The following is a 24115-nucleotide window of genomic DNA, read 5'->3' on the forward strand; positions in this document are numbered from 1 at the left end:
AATAAATAAAAATAATAAATAAATAAAATAAATAAAAAGGTCTTATGACTGGTCCTCAACATTTGAGGAGACTTTCTGATAAGTGATTTTGGGTAATGAAGAGAACACTTTGGGAAGCACACTCTCAAAGGTGGTTTTTCAGGAAGAATCTGGACTTCCTTGTTTTTCTTTGAAGACTTTCACTTCTCATCCAAGAAGCTTCTTTAGCTCTGACTGGATGGTGGGGAATGGAAGGATTTATATTCCTTGCAGATCTTTCCATTCCCCCCCCCCCATCCGGTCAGAGCTGAAGAAGCTTCTTGGATGAGAAGTGAAATGTCTTCAAAGAAAAACAAGAAAGTCCAGTTGCCTGCTGAAAAAGCACGTTTGGGACAACCGTGGCCTGGATGGCTGAGGATCTCCACGGACATTTGGGAAGCACTGGTTTAGAAATGGCAGGAAACCCTTGAGGACAAATAAAATAAAGCAGATCGTTTATCCTATAGTAAATCTGCTACAGGAAATTGAAGTCACTACATTATAGTCAGGGGTTAGAATAGAATAGAAGGGAACTTGGAGGTCTTCTAGTCCAGCCCCCTACTCAAGCAGGAGAACCTCAGATAAGTGACTGTCCAGCCTCTTCTTAGAAGCTTCCGGTGAGGGAGTGTCCATGACAAGCTGTTCCACTGGTTAATTGTCCTCACTGTTAGGAAGTTTCTCCTTAATTCCAGGTTGCTTCTTTGGTGATTTTGGTCACCAAAGTACATGAGAAACATAGGCGGAATTAACTGATATCACAAGTAAAAAAAAAAAAGATCAAACCATTCCCCCCACCCACTTTTTCTGTATTCTGAGTTCTTCCCCATGGATCTCAAGATCAGGTTGAAGGATTAATACATGCTGTGCAATTCAAGGAGCTGTTTATCACAATTTGGAGTGGGTCAGGCTATTTTAAGGACTGTCTCTCCCGTATTACATCCACCCAACCCATCAGGATGGGAAATCAGGTCATGTCCTATTGACTAGGGAGATACATCTGGTGGTACCACAAAAATGGGCCTTCTCAACGGCGCCCCCTTGTTTATGAAATATCATCCCACCTGAAATACAGTTGCTTCCCACCCTATTGCTTTTTCCAAAAAGCCCTAAAAAACCTGGTATTGTCAGTGTGCCAGGGACCATGAATGGATGTGGAACCAACCAAGTGGTTGATCTGATTGTGCTTTTGCTACCATGGGGGATGGGGGTGGGATTCATGGTCTGTAATTATATGGTGGATTTTTTAAAAAAAAATGTTGTAAGCTGCCCAGAGTCATTTAAGTGTGGTTTGGGTGGGTGGCTACATAATGTTGCTTAATACATAAATAAATAAGATAGAGAGAGAGAGAGAGAGAGAGAGAGAGAGAGAGAGAGAGAGAGAGAGAGAGAGAGAGAGAGAGAGAGAGAGAGAGAGAGAGAGAGAGAGAGAGAGAGAGAGAGAGAGAGAGAGAGAGAGAGAGAGAGAGAGAGAGAGAGAGAGATTTGATCATCTACTCATTCGCTGTTCACCAGAAGTATATTAAGTATTTTACTGGCACATTATGCTAAGCTGTGTTTTGCTTAAAGAAGCCACATGTGGCTTTTGCAGACCCCTGGTGGCACGGTGGTTAGAACGCAGTATTGCAGGCTAAGTCTACCCACTGCCAGAAGTTTGATCCTGACTGGCTGAACACCTGCAGTGACATATTTAAGAACTCTGGCAAGAAGGGTCGTAAAATGGGGCAAAATTCACTTACCTGTACTCAGATACATGCAAGATGTATCTGCGGGAATGTTGGTTGCAATAGCTATAGCATTTAGACTTATATACCGCTTCACAGTGCTTTACAGCTGTCTCTGAGAGGTTTATAAAGTCAGCATATTGCACCCCAACAATCTGGGTCCTCATTTTACCAACCTCAGAAGGACAGAAGTCTGAGTCAACCAGAGCCAGTCAGGATCGAACTGCCTGCAGTCAGCAGAATTAACCTGCAATACTGCATTCTAACCACTGCACCATCACGGCTCTTAATACTCCTTCCTCCTCTTATTTTCTCCACAACCCTGTGAGGTGGGTTGGGCTGAGAAGGAACAACTGACCTAAAGTCAGTTAGGCTTTTGTACCTAAGGCGGGACTAGAACTCAGAGTCTCCTGGTCATTGGCCCAAAATAATCCGCCAGTTTTGATGCCAAAGATGGGATCAGAACTTACCGTCTCCTGGTGATTGGCCAAAAGTTGCCCCCTGGCTTTCATGCCTAAGGTAGGACTAGAACCCGCTGCTACCTTAATGCCAAAGGTCGTAGAACTCACATTGATTGGCCCAAAGTCCTCAAGCTGGCTTTCATGCCTAAAGCGGGATTGGAACTCACCCCTCCTGGTTACTAGCCTGGTGTCTTAACCTCTGGATCAAACTGTTGCTTTCTGTTCCCTCAAAGCTTTAACTGCCCAACCACCCACCCAGCCCAGGGTGGCTTAGACCAGTCCAGTTCCTGCTCTGGAACATCATGATGTATGCATATACCTCCCTGGCTAACCAGAAATGCTGTTGACAAACCATTATCCATTATTTATTTATTTATTTTGCAATTTATTGAATTGTCCAAATTTGGTGGAATGTCATGGAAATTTGGCAGTCTGCCTTTGTCGGAGATCCAGATTTCATGCTGCTGATACAATGATGCAAGCCAAAGCTCCAGCTGGTTTTTTTTGTGGTTTTTTTTGTGCATTGTGCTGCACATAAAAAAACAGCAGGGGTTTCAGCTGCGCAACAGCAGCCATCATCTTCATATTTATGTCTGTGCCCTGGGAACAGCTGTCATGGTTCCGACAAATGAAATTCTTCAAAGAACTTCAAGGCATTGTTTACCTTAAAGGATCTTTTATTCGAGTAGCATAATATTGGCACTTACATAATCAAAGCCAAAAATCGAATTCTCCTCCTCTGAACACATAGTATCAAAGCACAATTCCCTCCTCCAATTTACAGTTATAAATCACATTCCCCAATTAGCTTGAGGCGCAGGTTTCCTCTCCAGCTCTCCAGCACGCCAATTCTTTATCAGCTCTGAGTTCAGTAACCTTGATTCTCATGCTACGTTTAGTGTTGTTATGTCTAGCTGGACTCTCATTCACATCCCCACTACCCAGCATCATCTAATTCTAAAATCAAAAGGTAAAAATGGCTACATTTCCATCTGTTGTCAATGCAAAAATATCCAATATTAGCAGTGTTGACATCAGCCCTATGAGGTGAAGATGATGACATTATCCATTCAGTGATGTCAGACCCTTGGTGACTCTATGGGCCTGGTCTCACCACATCTTCTGATCTCGCAATGTGTCTTTGAGTTGGTCTGTGCTAAGGGGTGGGCAACCTTGGCTCTTTTATGACTCATGGACTTCAACTCCCAGAATTCCTGAGCCAGCATGGCTCAGCAGGAAATCTCTCCCTTTCCCCTCAGCATGCCCGGCTCAGGAATTCTGGGAGTTGAAGTCCACAAGTCATAAAGGTTGCCTACCCCTGCCTGGGTCAGCTTTGATGGTGCCAAAGACAGTGTCCGGCTTGTTCATGTTCTTGGGAGGCCTGGTTTCCCTTTCCTCAATTTATGACCACAACTGAGCCCAAAATTTATGTTGCTAAGTGAGATAGTTGTTAAGTGAATTTTGCCCCATATTACAACTTTTTTGTGCAGCTGCTGCTAAAAACAGGATCGCCAACGTCCGATAATGGATATGGCACAAGAAGAAGAAAAAGAAGAATTACAACCTTACTTGCCACAATTGTTCAGTGAGTCACTGCAGTTGTTACATTAGTAACACAGTTGTTACTAATGACTTTGCTTATCAGAAGGTCGCAAAAGGGGATCGCAGCCATCAACAATATGAACCAGTTGCCAAGCATCTGAATTTTGGTCATGTGACCAAGTGGATGCTGCAGTGGTCAAACTGTGACAAAAGGCATGTGACTTTTTTCGCTGCTGTTGCCACTTTGAATGGTCACATAAACGAATTGTTGTAAGTCAAGGTCTACGCGTAAGTACACCTTCTAAGCATAATGTCTTTCTCCAGTGAACTGCCCATATGACATGGCCAAAATAAGTGAGATGCAGGCTTTTGGTTTTTTTATTTAATTTTTCCTACAAGGAAAATGCCTTCCCTACAAGATTAAATGTCATACAGGCAGTCGTCCTTTTACAAGCAGCTTCTTAGCAATCTTTTGAAGGTACGACAGACCCTGCAAAAAGGGACTCGGATTCAGAGTTCATATTTCGGAATCCAGCATCCATATTCCCACTTCTGCCCATGATTACATGATCACATTTGGGTGCTTGGCAACCTGCCTGCATTTATAACTGGTTGCAACATCCCGCAGTCACGTGACCACTAATTATGTTGTGGTTTTTTTGGAAACCAGCATTTCCTTCCAGTTTCTGTAAAAAAAAACTCCGTAGCAAATAATGGATTCATTTAACAACTGGCACAGTCACTTTATGACCATCGCATTCACTTAGTGACTGCTGCAAAAAAAATTGCAAAATTGGGTGCAGACATGTAATGACCATCACAACTTATGTCCAAAACTGTGGGCTCAAATAAAGTGTTGAATTGAGGACTTCCTGTACAGGTTAGGATTTATTTTACTGTATTGTAACAGTTGCAGAAACAGAATTTTGCAGATTGGAATGTGTTTTTCCCTCCCTCCTTTTAATTTAGGGATTGAATCAAGATCCCATGTGGTACTAATACCAGTCTATAAAGGCTTGGTAAGGCCACACTTGGAACACTGCATCCAGCTTTGGTCACCACACTATAAAAAGATGTTGAGACTCTAGAAAGGGTACAGAGAAGAGCAACAAAGATGATCAGGGGGATGGAGGCTAAAATATATAAGGAACGGTTGCTGGAATTGGGTATGTCTAGTCTAATCAAACCGGTCAGTCCTAGAGGAGATCAACCCTGACTGCTCTTTAGAAGGCCAGATCCTGAAGCTAAAACTCAAATACTTTGGCCACCTAATGAAAAGGAAGGACTCACTGGAGAAGAGCCTAATGCTGGGAAGGATTGAGGGCAATAGAAGAAGGGGATGACAGAGAATGAGGTGGCTGGATGGAGTCACTGAAGCAGTAGGCGTGAGCTTAGATGGACTCCAGAAGATGGTAGAGGACGGGAAGGCCTGGAGGAACATTGTCCATAGGTGTTCTGTACCAGCCTGCTACCGGCCTTGCAGAAAGGCAACCCCTGTACAAACGGCAGAGGCTGGAGAGCGTCTGAGGCTGGAAGGCGTCTGCCAAGATTTATTACACAAACAACAGAACAAGAAACAAAACACCGGAACTGTGATCCTCAAACGGAGCGGTTGCTTTCAGCAACCAGCCCTTCCCCAAACACTCCCTTTATTAGAGTTCAGGGCGTGGCCTCCCTGTGCCTCCTTCCGAGGAGTCCCACAGCCTTTCTCTGCTTGTTCCTGCTTGACTGCCTCCTGCGTCGGGCGTCCTTGAACAGGGCCAGCTGTAGGTCATCATCATCCGCACTGTCGGGCTCGCGCAGCTGAGAAGAGGGCCCTGGCTGGGGGCTCTGCGAAGCCTCCAAGCCATCATCAGCAAGTTCGTCTTCAACACCCTCCTCCTCCCCCTCGTCTGAGTCATCCGAGACATCCGAGCCGGCTGCCGGACCCACAGGCTGGCCCTGAATCACAACAATAGGGTCGCGATGGGTCGGACACGACTTCGCAACTAACAACAACAACAACAAGTCTAATGAAGAGAAAGACGAGGGGGGACATGATAGCAGTCTTCCAATATTTGAGAGGCTGCCACAGAGAGGAGGGTTTAACCTATTTTCCAAAGCATCCAAAGGTCAGACAAGGAACAATGGAATGAAACTGATCAAGAAGAGATTCAACCTAGAAATAAAGGAGAAATTTTCTCATATAGTGAGAACATTCAACCAATGGAACAGGAGTTGCCTTCAGACATTGTGGGAGCTTCATCACTGGACGTTTTTTAAGAAGAGACTGGACTGCCATCTGTTAGAAATGCTATAGGGTTTCCTGCTTGGGCAGGGGGTTGGACTAGATGACCTACAAGGTCCCTTCCAACTCCCTTATTCTGTATCCTATTCTGTAGGGAAACCAGGAGGGGCTTTTCTGAGCTGGAGTTATTTTCGCAAGTTATTTTCTCGACCTGGGTTCAAGTCCCTCTTATCTGAACATTGCCTTGATAGAAGCTGTCTACAGACTGAGTCACTACAACTGATGGGTCAGTGACTCTGAGCTTGGTTGTCCTTTCAGACATTTCATTACCCATCTAAGTAATATCATCGGTGCAAATAAGTCTGATTCATATACAATAGCTTGCTCCGCCAGTTTTGGTTAAGGTGCAGTTTATCTATTTCTGTCCTATTCTTAATAGATCAGCCCAGTAAAAATTCCAATCACTTTTTTGAACACCAGGGTTTGCTATTGCCTTCTTTTTTCAGGTAGAACCACAGGAAATATGTGCATTATGTTGCATGTCGGTCTACCCAACACAGCGCTTGGTTATCCAAAATATTCCTATGCACCAGATGTGTTTCTGCTGCCAGCATTGTAGAAGGAATCTAAGGTGAGTCGTGAAAATGTAAAGCTAACATCATAATTAGTCCCATAGCCAACTTTTGAAGAAAAAGAAGAAGGAGGAGGAGGAGGAGGAGGAGGAGGAGGAGGAGGAGGAGGAGGAAGAGGAGGAGGAGGAGGAGGGAGGGGGGAGGGGGGAGGGAGGAGGAGGAGGAGGAGGAGGAGGAGGAGGAGAAGAAGAAGAAGAAGAAGAAGAAGAAGAAGAAGAAGAAGAAGAAGAAGAAGAAGAAGAAGAAGAAGATACGAATAGTCCTCAAGTTACAACAGCATTTGGGGCTGGAGTTTCCATTGCTAAGTAATGCAAATGTAAAATTTGAAGTCATGTGACCTCATTGGTTAGCAATAGCAATTCCAGCAATCCTGGTTGTTGATGTAACTCCATGACAGTGAGGGTCATTAAATGAGGACCTCAGGTGATCACGACATAGGAAGAGGCAGGAATCCCAGGCAAGTGAGCTATGGTTGAGAGCCGTGGGCAAGTGCTACTGAGTGCAGGCCTTTGGGCAAAAAACTGGCATGACCTCAGACTTCCTGCCGGCTTCCCCAGCGACTGTGCTTGTGGGAAGCCTACACAGAACATCAGAAATTGTGATTATGTGACCGTGATTCACTGTGACATTATAATTTCAAGCTAGGCATAAAACTCCTGGTTTGCAATCAATGGAAACTTGGGGATGCTGCACCTGATGGGATCAGTAGTAAGATCCCTTATTTATCAGCACTGTAACTATACATAGTGGCTGAAAGTGCAGTCATAACATGACTACTACCTAGAAAGCAGGAGACTGTGAGTTCTAGTCCTGACTTACCCATGTAAATTGATTGGGGCACTTCGGCCCAATCACTACTGGACTGTGAGTTCTAGTCTCACTGTAAAAACCAGTTGGGGGACTTTGAACCAATCAGCAACAGTTTTAGTCCCACCTTAGCCTGGAAAACCAGCTTGACAACACTGGGCCAATCACCAGGAGACGGTGAGTTCCAGTCCCACCTTAAATATAAAAGCCAGCTGGGTGACAGTTGGGATAGTCAGTCTCTCAGCCTAACTCATGAGGATAGGAAGGAAAATTGGAACAACAGGAGGAAGAAGTATTAGATATGTTCGCCGCCTTAAACTGTTTACAAAAGAAGAATAAAGCTGGGGTATGGATAAATTTAAAAAATCGCCGACCTCAGTGATATGATTGGAGTGGGAACTGACTGTGATCATATCATATCATACTGACTGTGATGATGTCCATATTTGGAGTATTTAGAAGAATTTCCTCAACTTCCTTGAAAGAGGCCAAGAGTCAAGCTATGATATCAACTTGTTCAAACGGAAAGATCATAATCCTTGTCAGTAGTAAAGTCGGTTTTGCAAAACCAACCGTAAAATCAGGAGACTGAGACTGGTTAGCATCCAAGGATTGTAAATCCTTCAAGGAGGTTATGTTTTTTCCCCCCCATCTCCAGGTGTTTAGATCATTAGCTTTGTCTCCAAGAAACACAGATTACAGTAGTCCTCAACTTACAACAGTTCATTTAGCGACTGTTAAAACCGCACTGAAAAATGTGACTTATGACCGTTTTTCACCATTATACCTTTGCAGCATCCCTACGATCATGTGATCAAAATTCATATGCTTGCCAGCTGGTTCATATTTACGACCGTTGCTGTGTCTCAGGGTCATGTGATCACTTTTGCGACTTTCTCACAAGCAAAGTCAACTTAGAGGCCAGATTCACTTAACAGCCATGTTACTAACTTATCAACTGCAGTGATTCATTAACAGCTGTGGCAAGAACAATCATAAAATGGGGCAAAAATCACTTAAGAAATATCTCACTTAACCACAGAAATTTGGGGGGGGGGGGTCAGTTATGGTCGTAAGTAGAGGACTACCTGCATTGATAAACTACTTCCTGTTTGCCTGCCCATCCTAACCTAGTGAGCTGCATATTCCTTTCCTTCAGCATTTATTGCTTCCAATGATGCCAGTGATATTCAACATGTCAAAATAATAGGAATAATTATGTAACTCCTTGTGTGTTTTGCAGCTTGCTCAACTATGCAGTCTTTCAAGGAGCTTTCTACTGCAAGGTTTGTTCCAAACGGCTTGCTGAAGTTATAGGAGAAAGACGGGGCCCCACTGGAAATATTTTGGCCCGAGAGAAAATGCCACAGAGATCTTTCAATTTATCCCTCCAGGATAAGCAGAGTGATAAGGTGACCTCACAAGAGAAGGCAAAAAACATCTGCTGGCCTTTAAAGAAAGAGGCTAAAAATGACATTGGCAGAAACCATGACCGATCTGGGACAAAGGAAACATGGCTGCAAGATTCTTCAATGGCTCTGCATAGTCCCGAAAAGTCAGAGGGGAGTTATCACAAGACCTGGGGGCATCATTCAATACCGGAAAGTTTTGGGGAACAGAAGAAGCGCCAACTTCTCAGAGTCATTGGCCCAAAGTGTGGGGACCATGTTTTGCATCGGATTAAAAAAATACACGGAAGTCAAGATGTGGGAGCATTGGAAAACAGACCATTGTCTGTGGATAAAGGAATTGTGGGAGTTCAAGTGGGAAAAACAGGGCCCAGCATATTAGAAAAGGTCAGGAGATTCCAATCTAGCACATCTGAAGTTGAAAGAAGCATCTCCAAGGTGACACCTTTATCACTGAACCTTCCAAGGTCTTCACTTGGTGGTCCATTTCTATCTTCTGAAGGAGCACTTAGACGTGCCCCTGTAACTACAAGAGTAGGTACTCCTCAGCTCACAATAGATTGTTTCAAGGGCAAGAATCCTGGTGGAGGTTTGTCCTGGAAGGTCACATCTGATGGAAAGAATCCAAGGCAGATGGCTGAACATCTTCCTACAGTCAGAACAATGTTGCCTGCTTTGGTGCCACCACTGGAGCAGAGATCAAAGAAGAAACTCCAAAAAGCCAGCCAGGAAAATACATTGAACACACTAGAAGCTAAAGATGCAGAAGAACCAAATTATAACCCCATGGCACCAATGAAAAATGAAAAACCCTCCCCATCTAAGCCTCATGGTTTGGTATCTTCTCCTGGGCATGAAGAGAAGAGAAACGATCAAGCAGAACATGGTGAGAAGACATTGGCTTTCAATGTGGATCCAATGAAGTCCTGCCTAAAAGCCAACCAGAAACCAAAGCCAACTTGGATGAGCAAGAATGAGTTCCTGGGAGAAGTGACTGAAACATTGCAACCTGAAAAGGAACCAGGTATGGACAATCAACACTCTCCGGAAACCCTCCCTTTAAATGAAGAAGATAAAAAGGATGAAATGCACCCAAGAGGAATCTCAAACAACTTTGTGACTCTAACATGCTTTTCAGTGTTTCAGGGCAGTGAACCTAAAGATAGAACCAGTTCTTCAGCCACAGATGGAAACATAGAAGACGGTAGCTCATTAGCCAGCTCACAAGCAGATGATGTTGAAAACAGGGAAGTTCTATCGAGAAATAACCTACAAGAGCATCCCACTTTGATCTGCAACCCAGAATATGCTCCTGGAGTCACAAACACAAATGAAGAGCTACAAGCAAAAGCCAGCAGTGGACACAACCTAGAATTTGCATTCCAAGAAGATACCTCTAGAAATATCAGTCATCTGTCTTCTGCCCAAAATCCAGAAATACTTTCTTCCTGTGAAGTCCCATATTTGATAGAAAAGCAGGAGGCAGGACACGTAACTATGGAAATCAAAGCTCAACATGAAAGTGGCCCATTTGTAGAGACAAGTCAAGATATTACAGATAAGCCTTCCAGAAAACAGCTGCTAAAAAAACAAAACAATCCTATTACTCATTTGTTTGCATCCAAAACACGAAGGAGTGTTCCCAGCCAGAAGCCAACTTCAGAAATCAAGAAAGCACTCAAGACTCAATCTGCTTTGCTCACACTGTTTGGACATTCAGTGAATAAAGACAAAAGTCATAAGGAATGGCCAAGAAAAGATTTAGGAGAACTTTCAGGAAAAGTAAATTTACAATCTACACATTTATCAAAATCTGACTTTTCCAAGAAAGATGAGAACTTCCGTGTGGTTCCCCAAACAGGGAATTCAGAGGCAGACCCACGAGATTCAAAGGAGAGTCATGGAATTTGCTCAAAAGGAACTCAAGATGGGAATTCTCCATCCTTGGACAGTGTTAATATAGTTTCTTTGGAGATTTCAAGTCTCACAAGAATGCAGTCTAGCTTAAAGTCCTTTGATATTCCCAGACAATCAAATATGCTGGTAAATACAGAACATATAGCCAAGGAATCTGAAAAATCATTGCCATTAACTAGTTTTCAGAGTTGTGTGATGTCTACCGAGAACATGTCACAATACTCTGCAAAGACTTTGGTGGAGGCAAGTGTTTCTTGCAGAAATTCTCTTTCTGAGCAAGAACTGGACAATGTGGACGGTCAAGATTTAGAGCTAAAGGCAAGAAACATTTCATTATTAGAGGAGGAGATTTGGGTTTCTGATACACTTTCATCTTTTAAGGGGATGGAAGAGTCAGCAAACATGGAGAAAGAGAATGCAGAGTCCCCTCCTGGATCGGATACAGAATTTGTACACACGAAAGATAATTTTTGCTCAGGATCTTCAGAAAACTTTGTACGGCTCAGCTGCTCACAATTTGCAGAGCTGGAGCCAAACATGGTGATCAAAGAGGACAGCCTTAGGAACAGTCAGACTCCAGAAACTGGAAACTTCCAGACACTGGAGTATAATTCAGACCATCCTTTTGAACAAACTCTGCATGTTGAACAAACCACTAATGAGAATTACTCCACTGAAGAGAACAACTTCCACCCAGTGTTTATTCCATCTCAATCCATGCCTGAGCTCCTTCGAGACACCCTTCAGAGCAAGGCTACAGAAAGGTCAGCTAAAGATAAAAGTCCGCCAGAGGACCAAGAGTCAAAGAATAGACATCCACAAGAACAATTGCTATAGGCAGTCAAGCTATTCTCCAAAGCACCTGAAGGCAGGACAAGAAGCAAGGGATGGAAACTAACCAAAGAGAGAAGCAACCTAGAATTAAGGAGAAATTTCCTGATGGTTAGAACAATTAATCAATAGAACAACCTGCCTCCAGAAGCTGTGAATGCTCCAACACTGCAAGTTTTTAAGATGAAATTGGACAACCATTTGTCTGAAATGGTACTGGGTTTCCTGCCTGAGCAGGGAGTTGGACTAGATGACCTCCAAGGTCCCTTCTAGCTCTGTTATTCTATTCTATTCTGTTCTGTTCTGTTCTGTTCTGTTCTGTTCCGTTCCATTCCATTCTATTCTATGCCATGCCGTGTCATGCCATGCCATGCCATGCCATGCCATGCCATGCCATGCCATTCCACTCTTGTTAATGCTCCTGTAGACACCCAAATATAGGGAATCCTCAACTTACAACCATTCATTTAGTGAGCACTAAAAAAGTGACTTACAACTGGTCTTCATACGTATGACCACCACCATGGTCTCATGATCAAAATTTGGGCACTTGACAACTGGCTTGTGTTTACGATGATTGCAGAGTCCCAGAGTCACATGGTCACCATTTGTGACTTTCCCATCCAGCTTCCAACAAGCAAAGTCAAGGGGGAAGCATGGGTTTACTTAATAATTACACAATTCACTTAACAACTGCAGTGTTTTGCTTAACAACTGTGGCCCAAAAAAAGTTTGAAAAATTGAACTACTTATTTAATAACCACCTTGCTTAGCAACAAAAATATTGATCCCAGTTGTGGTCATAACTTAAGAACGTTTTGTACAACTGTGGCCTATTTTTACTTCCTGCAAAAGTAGGAGAGCTTAAATTTGGTACATTTATTTCTGTTGCAATTGGTGGCTTACGGCTGAAACCAACAGAAGTCAAACCAAGCAGTGGGAAGACATATTGAATGGATGGATGATCATTTCTTACTATGCATTTTTTTCATCCATATTAACCAGCAATCCTGGATAGACCCAATATGTCGCTATTTTTTGGTTGCTGTTAACATTTCATTAAAAAAAAATGAGAGGAGTTTTCCAAAATGACAAAATATTTAATGACATATTAAATGACCCTGTTCTTTAGGAATGTTAATGATTAGGTCTGCTCTGTAAATGACTTCACATTACTTCAATAAAAAGCAGAATATTTCTCAGCCCAAGGATATTAGGGTCTGTGCTAAAGAGTGACATCTTTCTGCAAAGGTCACTTCAGGTCACTTAAAGGTTGAATCATACTGAAAATATATGAAAACTATGATTAGAAAACACCATGGTGCGACGGTGTTGTGCTTTAATTATCTCTTGTAAGACTTCTATGGTCTGTGTAAGCAGATATAATTAACTTTAACAGGTCCCTCCAGATAGTTTAAACTCGTAGAAACACCTTTTATATAGAAATACCTTTATTGCAATTCAGAGGACGTTGTACAGCATTTCCAAGATATTCCCGAGGTGTCTCCAAGGTTAGAAGATGATAATGGTCCCAGGGTCTGCATATTGGGACCCCATGTTTTCTGCTAATGAAGCATGGCTCACTAGGGAAGAGGGAGGAGGAAGTCCATCCCAGAAAGGGGAGGGGAAAGGAAATACATCATATAGTAGGAGGGTCTGACTGCCCACATTGTGATTTCTCCACCCAGCCACGTGGTGGCAGCACACTCCCCGTCTGGTATTTCATAATACCACCATATAAAATCCCATAACGGTAGTTATGCAAATTATTGCAGGTTCGCATCCCACCAGGCTCAAGGTTGACTCAGCCTTCCATCCTTCCGAGGTAGGTAAAATGAGGACCCAGATTGTTGGGGGCAATAAGCTGACTTTGTAATAATGCCGATGGGGTGTGTGTGAAAGCCCTAATAAGCAGGCATATACATAGAATGAAGGCTACTGCTAAGCTTGTAAGCCGCCCTGAGTCTTCGGAGAAGGGCGGGATATAAATGGAATTAAAATAAAAATAAAAAAAATAGCTAAATGGAAAAGTCTGTGTGCGCAATGGAATTGTGTATATTGGAAAAATAATGTATATTGGAGTAATTGTGTTGAAGGAAATTGACCATTAGGTTAAATGCCCTTTTGTTCTGAGCATAGAACATCCTTAAATTCCATGAAACAGTCTTAGAGGCAGTCCTCATTTACTGACTGCCTCATTTAGTGACCAGTACCTTTGCTACCAGTCCTTGTGTTTGCAGCCTTTGCAGGCCTGTAAATCAAAGGAAAGCTGAAGTAAGATCAGTAAACATAGTTTACTGGGTTTAATTAACTTTGCTTTGCTTAACAGCTAAGTGGCTAGTCCCAAATTGTTGTAAGTCAAGGACTACCTGTACTGAAGTAACTTTGAAGTGTCCTTAAATGAGTGGTCATAAATCCAGGACTACCAGCTGGCTGAGGAATTCTGGGAGTTGAGCTCCACAAGTCATAAAAGGGCCCCGTTTGAAGACCCCTTGACTTGTGGACTTCAACTCCCAGAATTCCTCAGCCAACATGCCTGGCTGAGGAATTCTGGGAGTTGAGGTCCACAATTCATAAAAGGGCCAAGTTTGAAGACCCCTTGACTTGTGGACTTCAACTCCCAGAATCCCTCAGCCAACATGCCTGGCTGAGGAATTCTGGGAGTTGAGGTCCACAATTCATAAAAGGGCCAAGTTTGAAGACCCCTTGACTTGTGGACTTCAACTCCCAGAATCCCTCAGCCAACATGCCTGGCTGAGGAATTCTGGGAGTTGAGGTCCACAATTCATAAAAGGGCCAAGTTTGAAGACCCCTTGACTTGTGGACTTCAACTCCCAGAATTCCTCAGCCAACATGCCTGGCTGAGGAATTCTGGGAGTTGAGGTCCACAAGTCATAAAAGGGCCAAGTTTGAAGACCCCTGTGATAGATGGCTACATTAAACAAGAACCTAACGAATCTGTCTCTTTAAACCTCACTTGTATTACCCTCATTCCTTCTTAGACCGTGAAAACCTGAAAAAGATTGAAGGAATATAGCATCCGCTTTTATTTAGACTTCTGTCCAACGGCAGGCCATCTATTTAGGGTAGGGGGGGAAAATCCCTGAGCTGTCATGATTCTGCAGAAAGGAACTTGCTTTTTACTAACCCCAGGGAATCACTCCACCTTTTCAATTTCCTCCTTTTTCCCTGCTGAATATAAAATAAAGATGAAAAAGTGGGGTCAGTTAAAATCAAGACGTGGTTGTATGATGAGAAATTAGGAACAATATGTCTCCTTATCCTGCCTTAATAGGCCAGGGCAAAAAGCGAATCAGTGGTTCATAATTCTATACATGGAGGATGTAGAGATGACCTCTCCTGTCTCCTGTGTCCTTTGGAAGTATATGCAGTATTTTCCCCTTTACAGCTAGTCCTCAACTTACAACAGTTCGTTTAGTGACCATTCAAAGTTACAATGGCACTGAAAAAAAGTGACCTGACCATTTTCTACGCTTATTATTTATTTATTTATTATTTATTATTTAAACTTGTATACCGCCCTATTCCCGTAGGACTCAGGGCGGTTTACAGGGAAAAATTAAAAATACATAACATACAAAGTTAAAATCGATTAAAACTAAGATTAAATTAAGTCCCTGAATTTAAACTAAAACCCCATTAATAAAAAATTAAAACCCCTCAGTCTGGGCCAGACAGCTCAAAAAACCAGGTTTTCAGATCCCGGCGAAATGAGCGAAGGTCGGGGGCAGTCCTAAGTTCCGTGGGTAGTTGGTTCCATAGGGCAGGCGCACCCACAGAGAACGCCCTCCCCCTGGGAATAACCCGCCGGCATTCATTAACCGGCGGTACCCTAAGAAGGCCCTCCCTGTGGGAGCACACAGGACGATGGGAAGTTGATGCCGGCAGCAGGTGTTCCCTTAGATCAGGGGTGTCAAACTCAATTTCATTGAGGGCCGCATCAGCATTGCGGTTGCCCTCAGGGGGCCGGGTGGGTATGGCCAGGGTGGGCGTGGCCTACTGGGTGGGCGTGGCTAGAGTGCGTATGGCCTACTGGGTGGGCGTGGCCAGCTCTACATCGTTCGCATCAAGGGTGCCTATGGGGGCCTGGGCAGGAGTGGGACAGATCTGAGGGTCTCTGGCAGGAGGAGGGTCTCTGGGCCGGGGCCAAGGCAGTGGGGGCCATTCCCTCACTGTTTCCAGGATGGCTTCGCAGGCCGCATGAAACCACTTTGCGGGCCGGATCTGGCCCCCGGGCCTTGTGTTTGACATGTCTGCCTTAGATAATCCAGACCCAAGCCATTTAGAGCTTTATAGGTCATTACCAGCACCTTGAATCTCACAACCGTTGCAGTGTCCCCGTGGCCATGTGATCAAAATTCAGACATTTGGCAACTGACTCATATTTATGACGATTGCAGTATCCCGGGGTCACATGATCCCCTTTTGCGAGCTCCCGACAAGCAAAGTTAATGGGGAAGCCAGATTCACTTAACAGTCGTGTCACTAACTTAACAGCCGCAGGGATTCACTTAACTGTGGCAAGAAAAGCCGCAAAATGGGGCAGAATTCACTTAACGGCTGTCTCACTTAGCAACAGAAATTTTGGGATCAGTTGTGGTTGTAAGTCAAATTCGAATTCTGGAAGACAGTCAAGGTTGTTCATGAGCTGATCAGTTAAAAAGTGGCAGCCGAAAGTTAAGTCACACCTATGCTCTCTCTTTCTCTCCAGGAAACAGTGCATGGCTAGATGGAATAAGATTTTAATATTGATTTTATTGCTTTTTCTTTTTCTTTTTTTTAATTGATTTTTTTCCTTTTTCCCCTTTCTCTGAATTTTTTCCCTTCCTCCCTTCTTCTTCCTTTCCACCGCTTTGGCTTTTTAGCAATTACAAATAAAAAGTAAGGTAAAGGTTCCCCCGCACATGCGTGCTAGTCGTTTCCAACTCTGGGGGGGCGGTGCTCATCTCCGTTTCAAAGCCGAAGAGCCAGCGCTTGTCCGAGGACGTCTCCATGGTCATGTGGCCGGCATGACTAGACGCCAAAGGCGCACGGAACGCTGTTACCTTCCCACCGGAGTGGTCCCTGTTTTTCTACTTGCATTTTTGCGTGCTTTCGAACTGCTAGGTTGGCAGAAGCTGGGACGCGTAACAGGTGCTCACTCTGCTACACGGCACTCGGGATTCGACCCGCCAAACTGCCGACCTTCCGATCGACAAGTTCAGCGTCCTAACCCACTGAGCCACCGGGTCCCTTTTAATTACAAATAACCACATATCAAAACATTATGCTTAGTGTTTTATAGAGATTGCTGGTGATATCTTAAGACGAATGGATGAACCAAGTTTTGTAAATTGAACAGATAAATGAAGAAAAGGTAAACTTCAGATGTCATACTTGCAAATGCTTTGGACATTTAGCTATGTTTAATCTTTTATCCACTGTGTTCATCTTCTTCTTTTGTATAAGTATCTCTTGCTTTCAATGCCTTAATAAATGAATTATTTTTTAAAAAAACTGATTTTAAAGGAGATTCGGGGTCTCTTATATTATTCATTCCCTCCCTTTGCTTCATCCGTAGCTTATTCCCATGTCTTCTCTTGATCCTAGTAGGGGTGTCTGCAGGGATAGAGTCAAAAAAGTCAAGATGGCAGCCACAAGCATGAATTCAAAAGCTGCCTTAATCATAGTTGTGGCTGCCATCTTGACATTTCTGACCTTATCCCCACAAAACCCCATATCCTAGCCTTAGAAAGAAGACTGGAAAGAGAGAAAATAATTCCTTTGGGAATTCCAGCATTATTCTGTTACACGTAGTTCTCGACTTACAACAGTTCATTTAATGACCATATGAAGTTACAACGGAACTAAAAAAAGTGACTTATGACCATTTTTCACACAACCAATGCAGCATCCCCATGGTCACATGATCAAAACTCAGTTGCTTGGCAACTGACTCGTATTTATGACGGTTGCCGCATCCCAGGGTCACGTGATTCCCCTTTTCCAACCTTTTGACAAACAGAATCAAAGGGGAAGCGAGATTCACTTAGCAGCCATGTTACTGATTTAACAACTGCATGGATTCAGTTAACAACTGTGGCGAGGAAGGTTGTAAAGTGGAGCAAAACCCACTTAACAAATGCTTCATGTTGGGCTTCATTATGGTCATAATTCGAGGACCACCTATATTCTGTTATTCAGCCTCCTCCTCAAATTATCAAGTTTGATCTCTGGCTGAATTTCCCCACATTGCAGCCTTTTGCACCAGCCAGTTTGCTGCAAATCCTGCACATATTCACACATATTGTGTTGCCATCTACACTACACAAAATCAACTTCACAGATGCCCAACCAGCTCCTCCTTCTCCTCTTTCATTCCCAAAAGCTTCCTCCCTTTTGCAGGATGATGATGATGATGATGATGATGATGATTTTGCAGCTGGAAAGCTGCTGTTTTAATTTGGCAGCAATGTTCAAGGCCTCTGTGGGACTCTCGGCCTGATTTTGGTGCACAAGGGAAAAGCTTTAAATTAGAATAGAATAGAGCTGGAAGGGACCTTGGAGATCTTCTAGTCCAGCCTCCCCACACACACACACTCAAGCAGGAGAACCTATACCATTTCAGACAAGTGGCTGTCCAGCCTCTTCTTAAAAACCTCCAGTGACGGAGCACCCACGATTTCTGGAGGCACTGGTTGATTGTCCTCACTGTCAGGAAGTTTCTCCTTAATTCCAGGTTGCTTCTCTCTTTGATCAGATTCCAGCCATTATTTCTTGTCCTGCCCTCTTATGCTTTGGAGAATAATGTGACACCCCCCCCCTCTTCTTTGTGGCAGCCCCTCAAATACTGGAATGCTGCTATCTTGTCTCCCCTGTTTCTTCTTTTCTTTAGACTAGCCAAGCCCAAGTCCTGCAGCCGTTCTTCTTTTTAGTCTCCAGGTCTTTGCCCTTCTTTGAATTTTTGTCAAACTCTCAACATCTTTTTTGTCATATGGTGACCAAAATTGACTGCAGTATTCCAGATATGGTCTTACTAGGGTTTTATAAAGTGGTACTAATACTTTGCATGATCTTGATTCTATGCCTCTGTTTATACAATCCAGGATTGTATTAGCTTTCTTGGTGGCGGCTGCACACGGCTTACTCATGGTCAAGTGATTGTCCACTAGGACAGGGCTTTTCAACCTTTTCACCCATTGTACCACTTTCAGGATATGGCAATATCCGAGTACTACCAGTCACCTAGCAAAGTGTCAAAAACTTGATGACCCCCCCCAAAAAGGAAAAAAGTGATGTACAGGTAGTCCTCGACTTACAACAGTTCGCTTAGTGACTGTTCGAAGTTACAATGGCACTGAAAAAAGTGCCCCCCAAGCCACAGCCGAGCAAGACCCCCTGCCTGCCCGCCCAGCGGTGCTCTTCCTCCTGTCCGAGGTTTTCATTGTTGTGAGCATTTCTGTTGAGGATTGGCAGTGGGGGTGATGTGGGGGGGTGTTTGGTTTTTATTCCCTCCCCCCATCTGCTGGGTGGTTGCAGCAGGTTTTGGTCACTTCACATGACCCTGAAACACTGTGACCATCATAAATATGAATCAGTTGCCAAGCATCTGAATGTAAATCACAAGACCCTGGAGATGCTGCAACATTCCAGCTGATCGGCGCTTCTTCTGGGCTCAGCAGAAGCGCCAGAATTAGTGCTGAGCTCCAGCTGGATCCTGGCACTGATCCTGGTGCTTTCGCTGAGCTCTGACAGCCCTGCAGCTCCAGCCATCTCTCGCTCAGGCTTGTGCAGTGCTGCCACCGGTCCAGCTCATTCCCCTCCTCCGCTACCACTTTTCTAGGATGGTCGCGTACCACCTGCCAGGTGCCAATGTACCACAGGTGGTACCCGTACCACAGGTTGAAAAGCCCTGCACTAGGACTCCAAGGTCCCTCTCACAGTCGCTGTTTTTGAGCCAGTAAAGGTGAGGAAGAGATATTATCCCTTAATCAGGCCACATCCTCCCTTGTGAGATTAATTTGAGGAGAATTGCAGAGAAGTTGCACCCCTCATCTTCTGTTGACTCTACCCAAACCAGTGGGACACTGTGAGTCTGTCATTTCCTTTCCCCTCCTTCACTTTTAAACTTACAAATTTTTAAAGCTTTCCCAGGGAAACGTATCCTGCAACAAATCACCCAGGTGGAAGACCAAGTTTTATAAAACAGGGTTATGTGGCCTCCTTTGACTGGCCCCAGGTGTTGTCCTTCCCTCACTCTGATCCAGCTGTTGATGAGGTCGGAGCAGTTCCACCCCCTCTGAGTTGGGAACTATTTCCCTGTTTACTGTGTCTCTTTGGTCACTCAGAGTCACTTCAGGTTGGAGTGAGGCCTCTTGCCCATTATTGGCTGGGCCCCTCTCAGGTGCTCGCCGCCTGAGTTGGTCAACATGTCTCCTCCACTGTAAACCTCCCTCCACCCTAACAATGTAAGATACTGGTCCCATCTGCTCTACTACTTCCCCTTGCACCCATGTATTCCCAGAGCTATAGTTCCTAGCCCAGATGAGGTCCCCCGTTGTAAATTCTCTGGGAACCTTTGGGTGTTCCACATCTGCTGCCACTCTGTCTGGGTGTAATCCGTCAAGAGTGGTTATGAGACGCCTTCCCCAATGAAGTTCAGCTGGGCTCTTCCCGGTTGTGGTGCAGGGAGTGGTGTGTTGGTGCAACAGGAATTTAGCCAAACATTGTTTCCAATTTCCATGGATGATGCGTTTCAATGCGTCCTTTGTGGTGTGCACTGCCCGTTCAGCCAAGCCATTACTGGAGGGGTGGAAGGGAGCCGAGGTGACGTGTCTAATCCCATTGGTCTTCAAAAACGCCTGAAATTCCGAGGAGGTAAATTGTGGACCGTTATCAGAGACCAATACATCAGGAAGGCCGTGAGTGGCAAAGAGTCCCATGAGCGCCTGGACAGTCCCTGGTGTGGTCAAGATACTGACTGGCACCACCTCCAACCATTTGGAGTGGCTGTCTACTACTATCAAGAATGATTGGTTGTGCAGGGGGCCTGCGTAGTCAATGTGTATCCGGGACCAAGGTGTGTGTGTCTCCTCCCACTTGTGGACAGGGGCATGTGGCTGTGGTGGCTGAGATTTTTGGCACGTGTAACAGCCAGCTACTTGTTCTTCAATATCCTTGTCAAGGCCTGGCCACCACAGATAGCTCCTTGCCAATGCCTTCATCCGTACGACCCCTGGATGCCCCTCGTGTAGTGAGTGGATGACTCTGTCTCTCAATGTTTGTGGTATGATGACCCTGCATCCCCACAATAGGCAACACTTGTGTGAGGATAACTCATGTCTTCTTGTGAAAAATGCCCTGAATTCGGGCCCTGGTGATTTGTCTTGCCACTCTGTGTTAACCCACGTCTGTACCCTACTCAAAATCCTATCCCTTGTTGTTTCTGCTGCAATGTCTCGGGCATTGAGAGGACATTCTGGCAGATCTTGAATAGCTAATATTTGGGCTGCTGGTGCTGGATCTGGTTCCGTGTTGTTAAGAGGGAGTCTGCTTAACCCGTCTGCATGGCCCATTTCCTTGCCCGGCTTGTGTACTAGTTTACAAGAGTAAGCCGAAAGGAAGATGGACCAACGGAGCATTCTGGGTGACAAGATCTGTGGGGTTTGCTTATCTGTGGTAAACAGACCTAGCAAAGGTTTATGGTCTGTAAAAATGGTGAAATTCCTCCCATACAAATAATCATGGAATTTTTTTACTCCAGCAACTATTGCCAGGGCTTCCTTGTCTCTGTGCATAGTTCTGCTCGGCTGCTGACAAGGTCCTGGAGTAATATGACCGGGAGCTGTAAATAAGCCTAAGCGAGATCCAGCTTGGCGAAAATGGCCCCTCCCTGGAGTGATGCTAGGATGCTGCTAACTGTGGGTACTGGGTATGTGTGGGGGTTTAATGATTTATTGATTGTGCATTTATAATCAGCGCAGATCCTGACGTCACCGTTTGCCTTGAGCGGGGTGACAATTGGGGTCTCCCACTCTGCCCCCTCTACCGGGTGCAGAACCCCCTGCGCAACTAGCTTGTCGAGTTCCCGCTCAGTTTTATGTTTAAGGGTGAACGGTACTCTCCTGGGCTTAATTCTGATTGGTTGAACATTGGGGTTCAATTTGAATGCAATCGGTGGGCCCGTGTATTTTCCTAGTGTTCCATCGAATACATCTGCAAATGCCTTGCACATGGATTCGATGCTGGGCGTCTGAGTCTGTGTCTGGTGAATTCCAACGATGCGGATTCCCAGTGCTTTGAACCAGCTTAACCCTAACAAGCTGGTTCTCTGACCCTTGACCACTAGGACATCCAAGGGCCCCTGGAACCCCCTGTACCTCACAGTGAAAGTGGCCTCCCCCCGGACTTGTATTGGGGTATTCTGGAAATCAGTAAGGGTAATGCTAGATGGCCTCAAGGGAACCCGTTGGCCGCTCCGACTGCAAATGAGCTTATCAGTCTCATGTGAAATGACTGAGACTGCGGAGCCTGAGTCCAGCTCCATTTTACATGGAACCTCTTGGAGGTGCACCTCTAGCTTAATTTTGGGGGTGAGGGATTGAGAACCCCCCGTGTTACAAACTGCTCATCTGCTCTTGGTATAGCTGATAGGCACTCTGCGCTTCGGACCCCTAGTACCTGCCGGCAGTTGAGTTTCAGTGTCCACCTTGTGTAGCGCATCTCTGCTCCAGCTCCGGCAGATGGACGCGATGTGTCCCGTCTTGCCGCACGCTTGGCATTTGGCTCCCCGGAATTTGCAGGTAGAACGGTGATGGTTCCCCCCGCAACCGGCACATTTCTGTCAGGACATGCAGCCTTTGCACCGAGAGCATCTCTTGTTCTGCCTGTTGGCGGCTGGTGTTGTTGATGCTGGTCGTTGTCCTTTTGTGCTTCCGCGCCGTCCGGACGGATGGGAGGGTCATAGATGAACCGCGTCTACTTCGGCCACTAGTTCATCCTCGCTGGTTCCTTCTGCCCCGTGCGTCTGATGGATGGTGTTTCCCTGGCTGCTGCGGCTGGCGTCGGACGTCTCTGGCTTCTCAGCTAGCTCCCAGGCCAATACCTCTTCTTGTACCGTCTTGAGAGTTAGACCCGGTCTGGCCAGCAGCTTTTGTCTCAATTTTCAGTCTCTGAGCCCGCAAACGATTCGGTCCCGCAATCTCCTCTCTAAGTCGTTGAAGTTGCAAAGGCGAGCCGCCTGCCTGCCTGCAGCCATGAATGCAGATCCTGACTCCCCCGGCCGCTGGTTCCTTTTTTCGAATTCGAACGTCCATGCCACTTCCGACATGTGCGGGTTAAAATGCTGATTTAATTTGTCCATAAGGTCATCATACTTCACCGCCCTGATGGCTGTGGGTGCGCACAGGCCCACGGCTAATTGATAAATGTCCTTCCCACATGTGCTGAGCAGGGTGGCCACCTTGATCCTGTCCTCAGTAATATTATTGGCGATGAAGTAAAATTCTAGCTGCCCCACAAATGCCTCCCACTCTTCGGGACGAGCGCTATTAAAAGTGGGGGCTACACTGACCAGCGCCGTGGGGGCTTGACTGACCTGGACCATGGGAGCTGGACCCGCCTGAGCCATTTGAGCCTGACCGTCCTGGGACATCTCGAGCGTTCCTTCCATTCTGATCCGATGCAGGTGGTGATTTTCCAGTCAGTTGGGATTCCTACCACCCTTCAGAACACGATCCCATCCTCGTCGCCAGTTATTATGTTGGGGTTCCGGAATCAGAGATGACACAGGTTCAGGAGCTAAGTTGCTTTATTGAGGAACATGGCCGAACTGGAGAACAAAGGATTTCAGCTCTCATTTATACCTGGCCAGGTAACTGCCTGGCCAATGGGTTAAAATCCAAGTGTCCTGCTGGCTGGTCAGCCAATCCCTTTAAATCCGGCTCTCCCGCTGAATGCTGTCTCTTTGTTCTGGCTTCCCGCCGAACGCTGTTCCTGCTTGCTGTTCCTGCGCGGAGCTCTCCAGCTCCACACCTCTTTAATTCACTGACCCACACGTGTATGCAAAACCTGCATACACTACATATATATTGTGCAATGTTACCCAAAAGCCCCAGTACAGTTCAGTCTTAGTTACAATAAAGCTATGTTTCTTCTGTACTCATCTGCCTGGCATCTTCCCTGCTCTTCAGAACCTACAACACAACACGCTCCATCACAGGAGTCTTTTAAAAAGAGATTGGACAACTGTGTGTCTGAAATGGTACAGGCTCTTGTGTTCGAGCATAGGGTTGGACTAGAAGACCTCTGAGGTCCCGTCCCAACTCTTTTATTCTATATTCTATGACCTGGAAGATTTAGAATTTCCATAGACATCCTAAGTGCCAGTAAGTCACTTTTTCCAGCACCATTGTGTCTTTGAACAATCACTAACAGAATGTCCTAAATTGAGGGCCATCTCTATGTCCATGTATGCCCCTGAACCACATTCACACAAAGATATGGCCGTGTCAGTATAAACCTGTCAGCCAAGTCACGTTCCGGGATGTCT

General features: G+C 45.2%; 1 protein-coding gene across 1 annotated transcript in view; it reads right to left on the bottom strand.

The window, feature by feature from the left end:
* Positions 1-24115, bottom strand: part of LOC308678436 (uncharacterized protein) — a 558730-nt gene that overhangs the window by 275834 nt on the left and 258781 nt on the right. The gene's annotated exons all lie outside the window — the stretch shown is intronic.

The sequence above is a fragment of the Vipera berus genome (genome assembly GCF_964194415.1).
Source record: "Vipera berus genome assembly, chromosome: Z".
Taxonomy (NCBI): Eukaryota; Metazoa; Chordata; class Lepidosauria; order Squamata; family Viperidae; genus Vipera; species Vipera berus.